General features: G+C 34.6%; 1 protein-coding gene across 12 annotated transcripts in view; it reads left to right on the forward strand.

Annotated features, from left to right (window-relative positions):
* The window catches only part of FOXP2 (forkhead box P2), a 516,090-nt gene that overhangs the window by 9,991 nt on the left and 489,980 nt on the right, over nucleotides 1-16,119 (forward strand). Inside the window, exon 1 of one of the 12 annotated variants that reach the window (XM_046670382.1) lies at nucleotides 15,153-15,659. The exons of the other annotated variants lie outside the window; for them this stretch is intronic. The gene's annotated coding sequence lies outside the window, so the exon portion shown is untranslated. Of the gene's footprint in view, nucleotides 1-15,152; nucleotides 15,660-16,119 lie in introns of those variants that run through there. 12 annotated transcript variants of the gene reach the window in all.

A 16,119-nucleotide genomic window follows, 5' to 3' on the forward strand; every position in this document is an offset into this window, starting at 1 on the left:
GTCCCAAATATAGTAAATTTAAATCTATATTTCTTGATTCATTTATCATATTTCTTTACTTTCAGAAAAGTATGCTTTTAAGTTGGTCTCTTACCACTTCTAATTCTTTGCATTTTCATAATTTTCAATGATGTCACAGTATCCCTAGCCCTGCATGTCTGTTGCTTAAACTATCCCACAAACAGAAGAAAGGCATTGCAATTTCTTATTTCTAATTTGTATTTGATTTTACGTATCTGTTCTCTTTGATATCCCTCTAATTGTGTCCTGAAAATATCTCACTCCTGCTGGGCTGAAACAACGCCAGATTCTAAAATATGACTAAGTACATGCTTACTCATATTACTATATTAAAGGAACATCGTTAATATACATTTTGCTTTGTTTTTATTTTGAGAGACAACTTCTGAGTACATAAGGTAAAATTTTAAGTGCAAGTGTACAATAGAGAATATATGTTAATGAGCTGTGAATACATGAATAATAAAAATATTTAACATTTATTTTCTTATTACCAGAATTATATTTCTTAGCAGAGAATATTTTAAAAATAGAATGTGAATGAATAATTTTATTTTTACATGTTAACTATCCATGAAACAGTGAAAATATATTTGATTATTTTTAAAAAGCTATTTGGCTATGCATACGACATTTCATTTTAAAATAAGAAATTGCTTACTATATTGTGGAAATGATCTTGATAATTTTATCTCAAAATATTTACTTTCATTGTGATTTATTAGACACAAAGCATATTTTAATTACTCATCTTTACAAAGTTGTTTTAAGCCCTTTAATTTTTTCCATTTTTTTATTAAAGATAATTTACATACAGTAAAAATTCATCCCCTTTTAGTGTAAAGTTCCATATATTTTGCCAAACATATGTAGTTGTGTTATCAGCACCACAAATAAGATATAGGACGGTTCCATCAGGCTCCAAAATTTTTTCATGTACTTGTTAATCAACCCCTCCTCCCAGCCTCCAGTCCCGGGTAACCACTGATCTGTTTTCTGTCCTTATCGTTTTGTCCTTTCAAGTCTATCCTTTTCTTTTGGCATTTTTTTTTTATTGAGTAAATTTGACATGCAACATTGTGTAAATTTAAGATGTCCAATGTGTTACTTTGATACGTTTATATATTGTAATATGGTTGCTGTTGCGGTGATATTTATCACATTACATAATTACAGTACAGTATTGTCGTCTGTATTATACTGTGCTCTAGATGGCTATGGCTTCTTTAGTATTTGTTGCAACTTTGTACCCTAAACATCAATCTTATCCCCCCACCCCAAGGTCTGGTAACTCTCTGTCTTATTACAAGTTTGACTGTTCTAGATTCCACATATTAGGGATATCCTACAGTACTTGTCTTTCTTGGTCTGACTTATCTTGCTTAGCATCATAAGGTGCTCAAGGTTCATCCATGTTGTCACCAGTGGCGGGATGTCCACCTTTCTCCTGGCTGAATGGTATTCCATTGTCTATATATACTACATTCAAGTCTGTCTTGTAAATAGAATCATACAGTGTGTAGCCTTCAGAGTCAGCCTTCTTTCACTTAGCATAAAGCACTTGAGAGTCATCTGTGTTGTAGTGTGGATCATTTTTGCCTTTGTGAGAATGTAGTTCCTTGCTCCTGTCATAATTTCTTAGGAGTTTTTCATTCAAATATATTTTTATATAGCCTTAAGTTTTATTTTGGCTTGGCTTGTAAACAAGAGACTTTACTGGTTAATGATTTCTAAGAATATTACCCTCATTCCTGCTTCCACTCCCAGTCTCTCTCTCTTGCTCTCATACTTGCTTTCCTTGTTCCCACAGGTATTTATTGTTCATATCTTTTCACTTCTTGTCATCTCTTTTACCGGTTGAAAGATGTAAGCACCATTCAGATAGCTAGTTCTTAAAGAAGAGAGAAGCTCATTATCAATTGTTTACTAACGTCCGTTTATTCATTCACCTATTTATTTATCCTTAGTCACTGATCGTCCATCAATTTCTGTAAATGGAAAAAGAAATAAGAAGAATCCAAGAATCCTAGAATTGAAAGGAAGCTTTAAGATCATGAAATTAATTTTCCAATCTCCCTTCCAAGCCAGATAGGAAGTGGAGCTAGGGTTTGTTACCCAGGAGCCTTTGTCACATGGCCTATGGGCAGCCGTGTATGGGAAGAGGGAATAATCAGAGAGGTAAATAAAAAGTTAGGTGGGCTGCTAAGAACAAATTGTCAGTTTGGGGTAGCTAGCTAGGCTGAAATGGAACAGAAACCAGGAAGGCAAGACAGGAATGAAAATAGACAAGAAGCCTAGATAAATTTCCTGTGGGTTGGTTATTTACAAATAAGAAGTGAGCAGTTTAACAACATCTGAATGTGAAGGAGGCAGTTCCTATTGCTGTAGTCCTGGATATGTGGCTTTCAAAAACTTCCATGAATGAAGAACTTATCTTAAAATTCAACATTTGAAAAAATTTGATTGGTAGAAAGTTCTTCCTTATATTGAGTTGGAATCAATTAATTAGCCATTATTTCTAGCTCTACCCTTTGGATTTACACAGAATAAATATTTCACGTAGATAACTTTGCAGATGTCTGAAAAGTTCTCATCCCCAATAAGTCTTTTATTTCTCAGGCAAAAGAAGTCAAGTTTCTTCAGTTATACTTTATATGCTATATGGATTTCTTTTGCCCTTCACAGTTCTGATCATTCTCCTCTGGGTATGCTTCTGTTTACTGAAATTTCCCTTTAAAATGTATCCAGAGCTAAATACCATACCATAAGTGTGGCCTGAGCAACACAGAACACACTGAAAATTTCTCTCTAACCTAATAGCAAATTCATTTTTTTAGTCATTTACATTGTTACTAGAATTGTGTTTCATTTTATGTAGGTTGAAATTAGTATACAATTTGAATAGTTCATTTTAAAAATAGGATTTGTGGCTGCACCAATTTACATTCCCACCAGCAGTGTACATGAATTCCCTTTTCTCCACATCCTCTCCAAGACTTATTTCTTGTCTTTTTAATGATAGCCATTCTCATGGGTGTGAGGTGATAGCTCATTGTGGTTTTGAGTTGCGTTTCCCTAATAATTAGTGATGTTGAACATCTTTTCATGTGTTTGTTGGCCATCTGTATATATTCCTTGGAAAAATGTTCAGATCCTCTACCCATTTTTTAATCGGCTTGTTTTATTGTTGAGTTGTATCAGTCCTTTATGGAGATTCCTAAAGAAATTAAAAATAGAAATACCATATGATCCAGCTATTCTGCTTCTTGATGTTTATCCAAAGAACACAAAAGCACTAATTCGAAAAAATATATGCACCCTTGTGTTCATTGCAGCATTATTCACAAGAGCCAAGACTTGGAAACAAGCTAAGTGCCCATTGATGGATGAATGGATAAAGAAGATGTGGTATATATACAGTGGAATACTACTCAGCTGTAAGAAAAACCATGAAATCTTGCCGTTTTTGACAACATGGATGGACCTGGAGTGTATTAGGTTAAGCAAAATAAGTCAGGCAGAGAAAGACAAATACTGTATGATTTCAGTCAGATTTGGAAGATAAACAAACACATAGATAACAGAGAATGGATTGGTGGTTACCAGAGGGGTAGGGGATGGGGTGAGGGGGGAAGGAATAAAGGTGAACATTTGTATGGTGACAGATGGTAATTAGTCTTTAGGTGGTGAACATGGTGTAGTCTATACAGAAGTCGAAATATAAATGATGTACACCTAAAATTTATATAATGTTATAAACCAGTGTTACCTCAATAAAAAAAAAATTAGGATTTGTATGTCTGTTGAATTCATTTTTTTATAGTTTATTCAGCATGTCAAGATTTTTTAAAAATCCTCACTCTATCTGTTAGCAATTATGTCATTCATAATTTTGATTAATACATTTTTACAGCTCTATTCAATTATTTATGAAAATATTGAGCAGAACAGGGTTAAGAATAGAGCCTTTCTAAATTTGGTGAGGATGGACTCTTTGACTTGTCATTAATCCTTTGGATGTGATTGTTAACCTAAATATACATTTGAAATTAATAATAATTATCATTATAATAATGGCTAACATTCATTGAGCAGTTAATTTAAGTAGGCACTTTTGTAAGCAATTTGTGTGTATTATTTCATTTAATCTTTATAATACCTTTGTAAGGAGGTACTTGTTTTCCCATTTTATGAAAGGCAAAGCTGAGTCATAAGTTGTCAAGAACTGTGAAGGATCTGAGATTTTACTCTTACATGCTAACAAATTAGCCAGCCACAGTTTTGTGGATGCTTGTAGAAGAGACACAAGACTTCTGGTTCAGAGACAAAGGACTTTATTACTTCTAGTACAGCAAACAGAGCATGACCTTCATGTTTGTTTTGGTTCCTTGTCCCCAAGTCCCACAGGGACTCTGCAGAGTGGCTCAAGTTGATGCTGCACACTCAGTAAGTTGTACCACAGATGAGGAACCCCAAGTTGAGGAACCCCAATCTTCTATAATGGACTGTAAGCAAACCTTCCCTTTGTTCCAGAAGGAGATAACTATCTCTGCTTTCGAAGGCTATTTGCTGTACAAACATCCATAAAAAGTCCAGAACAAAAGCTGCCAGTGCCTCTGCTTGAAAAACATGCAGTCTCAAGAGACCCATGGAATTTGCCTCTTGGCCCAGATGTTAATAAGTTTCCCCAAAGTTACACAAATAGGAAGGACTTACCCAAATTTGGCCGTTACAGACTTTCTCCATACTTTTCTTGGTCCAGGTATTATACAGCTAATGTATTTCTCTGATCCACTCATCTAGTAACATGTCAGAAAAGGAAACAAGGTTTGGCATGGCTTATTTTTAACAACTCCATGGCAGGTTTTAAAAAAATTTTAAGTGCTCACAAGCCATCTGTTTAGTAACCTGTTCTAGAATTTTGTTGGCGAATAGTGTCAAGATCACTGATCTTCATTTTCTAGAATCCTTTTACCTTAAAAAAATAAAATATCGTTTGCCCCTCTTATGTATTACATCTGCTCTCCTGTTGTTTGTAACTCTTCCAAGGTCATCAACTACAGTTCTGTGAAAACATTTACAATCTGCTTTCTTTTAATACCTTGAAATTGTAATCCATTGGTCCTGTATACCTGAACTTATTTGAAGTGACTCATTGTCTTCTTCTTAATTCCTGACCTTTGATTTGATCATATTTGATTTTCTGTTTTAGTTTTAACACTTTCCTTTTTGGTGGAGAAGGTAAAAACCACCCAGGATTCAAGAAGTTCAGCTTCATCTCTGATAATATCTGATAATATCCCATTGTCACTAAACAGTAGTTTAGTGACTAATCCCTGTGTATTTTAAGATATTTTCTAATTTTTTTTCTCCGTTAGTGTCTTCTTAGATTGGGCGGTCATAATTTCACTTTCAATAATTCATAATTTCAATAGATAAGATATTTGTCCCAAGCCATCATATATAGCAGAGGTTGGCAAATTTTCTCTGTAAGGGGCTTGATAGTAAAAACAGGTTTTGTGAGCCATAGATCTCTATCACAGCTGTTCAACTCTGCCCCTCTGCTGTAAAAGAAGCTATGGAAAATACCTAAATGAATGAATGTGGCTGTGTGTTGGTGAAGTTTACTTATGGACACTCAATTTTGAATTTCATATAATCTTTGTATTTCACTGAGTATTCTTCTTTAGGTTTTTATTCAACTATTTAAAACTGTAAAAACCATTCTTACCTCACAGACCATCCAAAATCAGGCAGTGAGCCAGTTTTAGCCCAGGGACTGTATTTTGGCAAACACACACGCACGCATGCACACACAGGTATAGGTAGATATATAAATATAGACACAACTTTTTTTATCTCTATTGCTAAAATCCATGCCACGTTTTGTTCACTGGATTGGAATTATGAGCTTAAAATTGACATGAACTTCTAAGAATTCTGTGACAAAGTCTTTCATGGTCATTCTTCTTGTTTCACTATTAACTCCAAAGTGGGAGTTCTCCTTATTGCTTTTTAAGCCCTCAGACAGAAGAAATTATTAGTAAGCCAATAATTTATTAGATCACCTTTTGTCATCATTAGTATTACAGTATAAATCTGGATAATAAAGTGCAGTGACCAGCTGAGTCGTCAGAGATCTAGGTAGTGAACCAAGAACAACGTTCCCATCATTTCTTCAGAGATCAGGGCAAAACGAGAATGGCAGAAAGGTCCCCTGGCAGGTAGAAGAGTCGTGAAGCATCACAACTAGCAGAGGCAACTTTAAGTAGGAGAGAAAGCTTTGGCACAATCCGGAGCTTTTTATATACTTTTTGGTGAGTGAGGTGTGGGTAGACCGGAGACCTAGGGTGCAATCAGATGAGTGAAGGATCTGGCTGGAATGGGAAATTTGAAAACTGATCATATCAGGGCTCTCAATGAGCCAGAATGGCTGTTTAACTAGGTTTGCTCCTGTGCCTTTGGGTAAGGAGATCTCCTACTCTGTTTACTTATGGTGGTCCTTTTTTGTTTATGTGTTCTGGTATTTCTTTATTTATATTTTTTACGATAACTAAAACCAACCTTGCAGAGTCTGTCTCTGGGAATGTTTCTGTTCCTATTTTTGATGTAAACTTGGTAGATTACATAATCTCAGCTGGAGGAGGAGGGGAGATGGATGAAAAGACTAAGAATGAGGAATGGTAAAGCTCTTTTCCTTCATGTTCCTTCCTCCTTGCTATGGGCAAATCTACAATACTCAGCTGGTTAGTAAACTATTTGACTTTTTTTCCTTCAAGAACACACATCTCTCTTTTTGATAGGAGGACTGATTCAGAGGTAACATTTGTTGCTTTATCATACGAAAGAGGTGTAAGTTGAATAACTTAATTGCTGTGGTTTTTTCCTTCGAAGTTTAATCTTTGTTGCTTCCACTATTACACATCTTGAATAAGCAATTTATGATTTTTGATTCCCAACTAACCCATAATTCCCATTCCCTCCAACCTCCCCCCTCTGAACTCATTTTAAATTTTCCTTGTTTTTTTTTTTTTTTGTATCTAAAGGTACTTATGTGGACTCCATTTTTATCATTTTAAGGCTCAGAAAACACATTTCTATCATATAGTATTGAATTTCCTTGTGAAATAACTTAGTTCAGAATTATATGAATTTTGTATTTTTGAGTCTTAAAATTTTTTGGTTCATTGGCCTGAGTGGTTTACATTCTGTTGAATGAAAGTCCTTTTTATGGTGTAGTACATTACCAAAAACATGGTCAGAATCGCTTTCAGAAGAGAGAGGTTTCAAGATAAAGCATGAAAAAATACAGGCTAATCTCTTTTAGAGTTAAGACAACAATAAATGAAATATTTATAAGTCAGGCCTTGGCTGTATGAGAAAATACAGACAAGCCTGCGGTTGCATTACATTGCTTGCAGTATTTGTGTGACCTAAAAAATGAGAAGTGCAAAAAGACCTAATGCAGTCAGGTATGGGGGCTGCTGAGATACACAGAACTAATGAACTATTACAGGTTTTCTCAGAGAGTGGATTTCTCTTTTTATTTTTTTGAAAATGTTAATAGAGAATAGGAAATAGAACTAGAGGTAAAAAATATTGCTTGATGACATAGACAATACAAATTTAAGGAAAAGTTAATTGAAAAACTATTCATATGTATATTTATAACCTTTATTTCCATAAAGAGCTATACTATATATATAATATATATATTATTTCTTTTTTAATCACATTTTCCAACAACATTTAGTCATAAATAGTTCTTAATTAATTTAAATTTCAATATGTGGTGGTAAAAGTTAAAGGAAATTTAGTGTGCTTTTTGATGTGGCGTTTCAGTTCTCCCTTGTAAAGTACCTAAGTAAATTATGACAAACCAAGCATATTTAACATATTAGTTGAAAAAAATCATCTTCCTTCTAACATGCTTAACATAGTAAGTTTATAAAATGTTATAGATGTTGCTATTGAAATATCTTAAATATAATTTAAATAAATGAAAAAATTCATTTGTGATAATTTTGCTGGTTATAAGGATCATTTGGGGAAAACTTAAAATGCTGATTTCCAGGTCTGACCTGGATTTTTCTGATTTGTTAGTAGCTCTGGAGAGGGACCAGGAATCTGCATTTTTAGAAAATGTCCTACATGATTCAAATAAGGAGTTATGAAGACCACTCTTTCACAAACACCAGAGTAAAATATTACATGGCATTTCTAAAGCGTTTTTTTTTTTTTTCCGGAAAAATAGGGAATTGAAGTGGAATGCAAATTTCACTGGTCATCAGAAATAAAATTTTGATTTAGAATATAAAATATATAACTACTCCTGTAAAATAAATTCATAACCTCTAAAGTTCTAACAAAATTTTCACTTCCAATATTTTTATTGACCCAGTGAGCATTTTGCATTTCTAGTACTAATCCAAAAGAAGTCTACAATTTCACATCTGGAAAGCAAATTACAGAAAGGAGAGAATACTATTAGCTTCCTTTAAAATAAGACTGAGACAGAGAAGGGAAGAGATAGAGAAAGAGAGAGATTGAGAAGGTATAGAAGTAGTTGTGTTGTGTGTGTGTTTAAAGCCTGAGGCATTTTAGTTTGTCAAGTTATGTATAAATTTCTCCTGTGACATTTCAGTTAAAATAAAGTTTTTTGCCCTATTGTTTTTGCTGAGCTCAGTATAGGCATTATCTTGGTTGGCTTAAAATCACATTAAATAAAATGAAGATTTGGGAAGTATCCAAAGAATTTCAGTAAGTCGTTTGCAATCACACATATTTGAAGTCTAGACAGCCTTCCTGAGTTTGTGAATTGAGTGTTTGGAATTGGGAATAATTCTTCCCAGAGAAAAAGAATGTTCTAAATATTGATTAATTTGCAATGAAAAAATTGATAGAAAATTATGTTCTGATACTAGTATTTAAGACAGAAAATTAATTTAGTTTATTTTAAATGCTTGTAGTTGGTACAAATTAGTTCGTGAAACTCTTCCCCGTCAGCCAAAGGCTGTTGCTTGTTTTGCAAATTCTCCATCTCCTCAGAGAATCTCTTAAGCACCTGATTTCTGAACCCAGTTCCTCCAGTCTTCTTAGGTAAATGTGTCATCTCATACTTTTCTCTGAGTTGACAGAAAGAATTTATAATTTGAAGGTACAGCTTTGGGTTTGCAGGTAGGCTGGACACTGGAGGGTGAAGTTTTGATTTTATAAGCTTGCTGATGAAGAGGGAGAAAAAGAAATAGATGAAGAAGTGGAAAATAGGACTGTTTTGCCCTTTGGCTAGCAGTAGGCGTACTGGCTTGGTGGTGCAATTGTAGCAAAGAAAAGTGGTTTGGTCATAGGCCCCCGTCTTCAAAATGCAGCTAGCTAGAGTCCATGGGCAGTGCAGGGAGCAGGAGCTAGAACTAGTTGATTAATCTCTCACCCTTAGAACACTAGCTCACTTGGCAAGCCAAAACAGCAGAACGTAGGGGGAAACAAGGAGAAAACAAAGGAGGGGGAAACAAAGTGATTTAGCTCATCCTTTTATTGCTGAATTCAGATATCTACCCACAGTTCTGTACTGACCTTTGGACACTTGAATAGCGGTATTAGCATTTCGTATTTCTGAAACATTTTATTGTTAATAAGGCTTTTATCTAATTGGATCTTTGAACTAATTCTGTAAGATAGTTAAGGCAGATAGTATATTATGTGTTCTCTGCAGATGAGGAAATAATAGAAATTATTACTTACCCGACATTATATGGCTAGTAAATAGCAAAGCCCAGGGTAAGTGAGTCATCTCCATCTCCCTGGCCTAGTGCCCTTTCCTCAATAGTATCTACCGCGTTGCTTCTCATGAATTGGCATCTGAATCTTCAGAATGCTCTTAGATGTTAACTACCTGGTGGCTGAAAGTGATGTATTCTATTTCTTTTGTAGCTCTTTGTAGCATGGATGCACACAGTGGAGGTCCAGCAGGAATATTAACTGAGGCATGGGCTTGACGTCATGGCAAGAGGAGGGCTTGGTGTTAGACAGATGGATAGACATGTGCTGGCTGTGTGATCTTGGGCCGGTTATTTGATCTCTGAACCTAATTTTCTCGTCTGTAAAATATGGATGAAAATTGTATATAGTGAATTCTATAGTTTTTTGGTATGAATTTAAAATAGTATTTGTAAAGATCCCCACACAGTAACTGCTGGTTGGTAGATGCTCTCCCTTCAACAACAACTATGAATCTTGTGACTGTCTTTTTTCCTAGCTCCTCCCCCACCCCCGGCTATTTTTCTGCAGGAGTGTTTTGTTTGTTGGCTTTGTTTTGTTTTTCATATTAAAAAATAGAGTTCCAGGGTTTAGGATGAAGCAACCCGTTCTGCTAAGGGAGCATCCCTCATACCAGACCCTGTGAATTCTGAGGAACTGGAAGAAAGGGAAATATGCAATTTACCAGAAGCAAATATATCATGTTCCTCATTTCTTGCCCCCTTTGGTCAGGCAGCTAAGTTACAAACAGCTGATCCAGGAATATTCTTTAGAGGAAAATTTGACTTTGTGGATGTGCTCAGAAGTCAAATATTGTCTCTGCCTGAACAGTATAGCCTTGGAAACTTGAAACCTGAAACTTAAAAATTAATTTTGAATTTTGTTTGTGGTATTTGCAAGTGAAGTTACAATTGTTTATTCATGAAGTTCTCTGAAGCTATTAGCTGTGGCAAAATTAGATGTTGCCCCATTTTATTTTGATTGTCTCAGTTTTCCAATATTTTCTTTTTTTATATTTATCAAAGCCTTAGACCTTATTGATTGGCTTTAGACATGGCGTTTTTAGATTAATAAATTCATCATTACATTGAAGTCTCATTTTTTGGAGAGATATGCTTTGTTGACAGTCTTATATAATAGAGTCAAAATCTTCCTCCTTTCTTGATATCATTTTGACTCTCCTTTTAGTGTTTTTTCTTGCATTCCTATAATGGGTTTGGATAAAATGATTTCCATGTCACTGAATTTAGTATCTTAGATAATTTCTTTTGCAGAGTTGCTGCTCTCCTGTTCTGAGGACCTCTTCCTGGACCTACAACTAAGTTGGGAATTTACTCTTAGCTTGGCTATGTTTTAAATTTAGGAAGAGAATTTTCCTGCTTCTGAAATGGAGTAATTTTCTATTTTTATAATAAGGCTAATTAATTACCACTTTCTATTGGAACTGGAATTGTCTCCTTTGTGTCTGATGGTCCAGACCATTGTCGTCTATGATGTGAGATCCTCACAGAGTACTGTTGTGGTCCTGTAATATACTATCCTATGTATACTATCAACTACCGTTTTACGTGTGTCCATTGAGGAAGTAGGTTGAAAATATTGGACTTTTCCTAATAGGTTTCAGGCACTAAGGAAGCACTAAGGAAGAGCATTTTAAAGATATTTTCATATTCATGTCTCTTCCTTCTCCTTCAGTTCTAGGAAAGTACATTGGATAATTTAGTCAAAGAAACACAATTCCCTTTCCCATTTGTCTGGAAATAATTATTTACTGAGGAGATATGTGCTCAGTGGAAGAAAGGTTTGGCAAGTGGTACATATTCTTTAGCTCGTTGATGTTGGGAGCATATGTTAGTGATCCCCTAATGAAAAGCACATGCTCAAAAGTGGTTACTGTGTGTGTGTGTGGAGACTATTCTTAATATTGTATCATGGGCAGGACTTCTTTTTGAGTGGGAATAATGGATGAATTTAAACCAATACACAAGTTCTGTAATGGTGTTTTTGAAGATCTAGTCCAGCCCTGGAAATATCTATTCATAAAATATAGAATGTTGGTATTCCATTGTACTTACTTAGAGGTCCACTTTAGTAAAATTCTAAAGTAAATATATGGTGAAATTAGTGTTGAGTAGTGTCAACGTAAATTTAGCCACTAGAGAAAAGTAAAAATAAAGCTCAACTGCTTAGACACAGTCACATAATCTCAGATGAATGTCAGTATATTTTGCTGCTGCTTTAAAGTTTTTTCCACATACTTGCCACGTGTATTATTTACTTGACTAAAAAAAAAAATGTGTGAACCAAAAAACACTATGTGTTCAATAAAAGTTTAGCGTTATGATCTTTATTTTTGGGACGTAGTCTCTTTTTTGTTTGTTACCTTCAAGTTGGTCTTATTGGGCGTCTTTCACCTGACTTTGTACAGTATTACCTAACTGCAATTTAGATGTGAAGTTTTAACTTCAGGACCAAGAGCAGTGTCTGGCACAAAGCATGGTGAAGTTCTGGATGCATATAAGCATGTCTCTCCTCTTCCCCACTCTGAGGCTTCGCTCCTCTAAAAGCAGACATTGATGTTTTTAGTAATTCAGTTTTTGCTTTTCTTAATACTTTTATTGCAGGATATTATGAGTCGTTTAAAGTTTTAAGAACTATTTTCTGTTATTCAGCCTAATTTATTCTTCGCTCCATTAGATCTGGTTATTCTTAGAGGTTATATCTCTGAATTCAGATGTTTATGATTGTATGAAAATTCAGATTATTTGCGTATTTTTAAATGTAAGCATTAGCATGTATGTTGAAGGTATTCTTCGTACACAGAATTTCATTAGTACTATTAGTCTAACAACATTAAACAATCATAATATTCTGTAGTTTCCTAGTTTGCATCATAAATTTATCTGTTGAGATTATATGTTAAAATTGTTTTATTGGCAAATTACAGTTTATCAGCAGACCAGTGTTATTCAGAAATTAATTTCTATATGCCTAAATAAGTATATTAGTTTAAAAATGTTTCATCTAATTGCTACATTTAATCTTGTTAAAACTGGGTTACATAGAATGATAAACTATATCTGCAATATTTGTCTGCCCAGTTTTTAGGGAAAAAAGATAGACCTGTACATTTAACATATGAAGTACTTACAAGATTATAATTTAATAAAATAATAAACAAGAGAATACCAAAACTTTAGATTTTCTATTTGATTCTTTTTTGAGGGAATAAGCACTTTGTATTCCTCAGCCTGATTGTAAACTGTCCAGTAGCTTAGACGTCAAAGAGGTGTCAATTTTTTGTTGTCTTGCAATTTTGTTTGCTTCAGTAAAATCAGGACATTACAAAGAACATGGTGAATGTTTTGCTATATAACGATATTTATTGACTTTTTAATCTATTTAAAAATAAATTTTGTATTTCATAATATAGTTTGAATTATATATATGTCACTGATAAAAGTGGGTAGAATTTTTTAAATCAGTTATTTTTATTACAATATCATATATTATGTGCATATATATGCCTTTAATGTCACACATTCTGTCTCATCTTCATCATTTGTAATAATATTATAAATCAAAATAACAATATAGTTTTGTGGAGCATAGTTTTGCAGTCATAAAATGAGAATGCATTGTGTTGAAATGCAGAGTAAGTTTTGAAAGTTTATCTTTCTCCAGAATTGAGAGTACCTGAAGAGACTTTAGATTGACTTTATGAAAGAGCAGGTAGATGAGTCATCTAAATTTTATAACTTTAGGAAATAAGAACTATGTTAGTCATTATAGAATTTGAAAAAGCTGTATGCTTTAAATGTTAACTTTTAATCATAAATGTAAGTCAACACATTCATTCACACTTTAGCTCTTCTCTTACAACTTGTTTATTTTTACTAAAAATGATTAAAGGAAAAAAATTCTCCAAAATATTGTGTTTTTTTTTTAAACAAGGTGTATAGAATTTATTTGTTGCTAACTGATAAATATCTGTTAGAATATTTATAGTCTTAATTTTATCTGAATGGAAATCTCATATTTTAAGATAGAGATCTCTTTTATTTCCATGAGAGCTTTAAGAATTTAGGATTTGAGCATTTGCTGTGGCATATGGTGCATTTTCTGTCCTATTTTGTATACCAGCCCATTAAGAAGAGAAAGTGAAGTAAGTAATCTAAAAATAACTCTGCTGTTGGCCTAATTTAACCAAAAAAAAAAAAGAAGTCTTCTGTGCATAAGTAAAGTTCCACATTTTGTCTCCCCTAGTGGAAAATCTCTGAAGCATTTGCCACCTATTCACAGAACAACATCTTGTTTGGCATCATAATTGCAACTCGAGGGCTGTCTTGACTTTTTTGTAGTTATGTGTGCTATCTCTGGTCATAGTGCAAACCCCACCGTCCAAAGAGACCGCCCTACTTGATTGCAGTTCACCCACCCCTCAAGTCACATGTGCACAAACCTTTTTCCAAAACACATTCATTTTCACAAAAACTTACAATCTTGAATTTAAATTGGTGTTTAAAAAAAAGCCAATAGGATAAAAAAATCCATATTAAAAATAATGACAGGGCCGGCCTGGTAGCGCAGTGGTTAAGTGCGCACGTTCGGCAGCCCGGGGTTCACTGGTTCAGATCCCGGGTGCAGACATGGCACCACTTGGCACGCCATGCTGTGGTAGGCATCCCACATATAAAGTAGAGGAAGATGGGCATGGATGTTAGCTCAGGGCCAGTCTTCCTCAGGGAAAAGAGGATTGGCAGCAGTTAGCTCAGGGCTAATCTTCCTTAAAAAATAATAAATAAAAATAATCACAGAAAGTATAGTCATGTCTTTAAAAGTTCAGTTTTTTTTTCTTATCAGCTGCTCTTTAAATTGTCTTATCATAGGGCATCTTAAAAATAATAACAGCTTGTAAGATGAAACAAGTTTAATTAATTTCTCTTATTTTTACCTTTGGCTATTTTTGCCATTTTGTTTTTTATTATTTGCTGTTTTTGAATTAACGTTTTTATGCTTTTCAGCCTCTTCCTTTCTTGCTCATTGGAGTCTTGGTATGGAAACCAGAAGATAATGGTTCTTTTCCTAACTTCAAGATTTTAGGCATTTTGGACACTTGTATGATAATACATTCAGTTTCGATTAGAGTTGCAAAGTGCCTCAAGAATTTGAGCATGGGACATCAACAGTGGAATGATTCGTTTCTTCCTGGTGGGGGAACTAACTGGCCCTGCTGTTTTCTTAAAGGCTTTTGTGCTTAAATTCAAAGGAATTTTTTTTCTTCCACGAGAGCTTTAAGAATTTAGGAGTGAGCATTTGCTGTGGCATATGGTGCATTTTAAATTTTAAAATACTTTTGAATCCTACATAGGCATTCATTCACTGATATGTTGGACTAGTAGGAGCTTAGAACACCCATAAAGGATATTTTAGCTCTTAAAAAGATAAGATACGGAGCAAATAGGAAAAAAACTTTGTTAAAGAATAATATGATTCAAAATTCAAGTATTAGAAGGATTAGAAGAAGAAGTAACAGCCCACGTATGGAGCTCCTATGGTAGATTGTTACATTAACGGCCTGCAGTGGTGCCTTCCAGTATCCACACCCTCCCACAGTGACTCTGGCTTGTGTATGTGACTTACTTTGGCTAATGGGACACAAGCAAATGGAATGCAAGTCGAGTGTTGATAAGTGCTTGCACATTGGCGTTTGCCTTCTTGGAATGCTGCTGTCACCGTGTGAAGAATCCTAGTCTCACCTCCTTGAAGATGAAAGACCGCATGGATAGATGTAGCCTGTTCAAGGCTCAGCAGGCTCAAGTGAGCTCTGCCCTCAGCCAACCTACCAGGTGAATGCAGCTGCATGAGTGAGCTCATGCCAGGTCAGTAGAAGAACCACACTGCTAACTCACAGAATTGTGAGAAATAATAAATTGCTGTTTTAAGCCAGTAAGTTTGGGGGTTGTTCGTTATGCAGCAATTGATAAAAGATACAGGAACTTATTCAGATACATGATGTAGTGTAGAAAGTCAGAACAATGAAAGATGTCTACCAAGATGCAGGACATAGAGACATATAGTTAATTAAGCTCCTTATTTGGCTCTGAGTTTCCTGATAATGAAAGTGGAATGTAGTTAGTTATACAATGTTCATTTTGAAGAAGAAGGAAGAAGAGCATCCTTCAGGAGAGGGAATGCCATTCTTTGGACTAAATTCTAAGAGAAATTTCTCATGTCAGGCCTTACATGGGAGTAATGAGTGAGAAAGGGCGTTATATCTTGACCACATTCTGGCAGCAGATCTTCTGAAGGATCTCTTATGTTTATTTCTGTAAAGCCCAA

This window comes from Equus quagga, chromosome 8 (assembly GCF_021613505.1).
Source record: "Equus quagga isolate Etosha38 chromosome 8, UCLA_HA_Equagga_1.0, whole genome shotgun sequence".
Taxonomy (NCBI): Eukaryota; Metazoa; Chordata; class Mammalia; order Perissodactyla; family Equidae; genus Equus; species Equus quagga.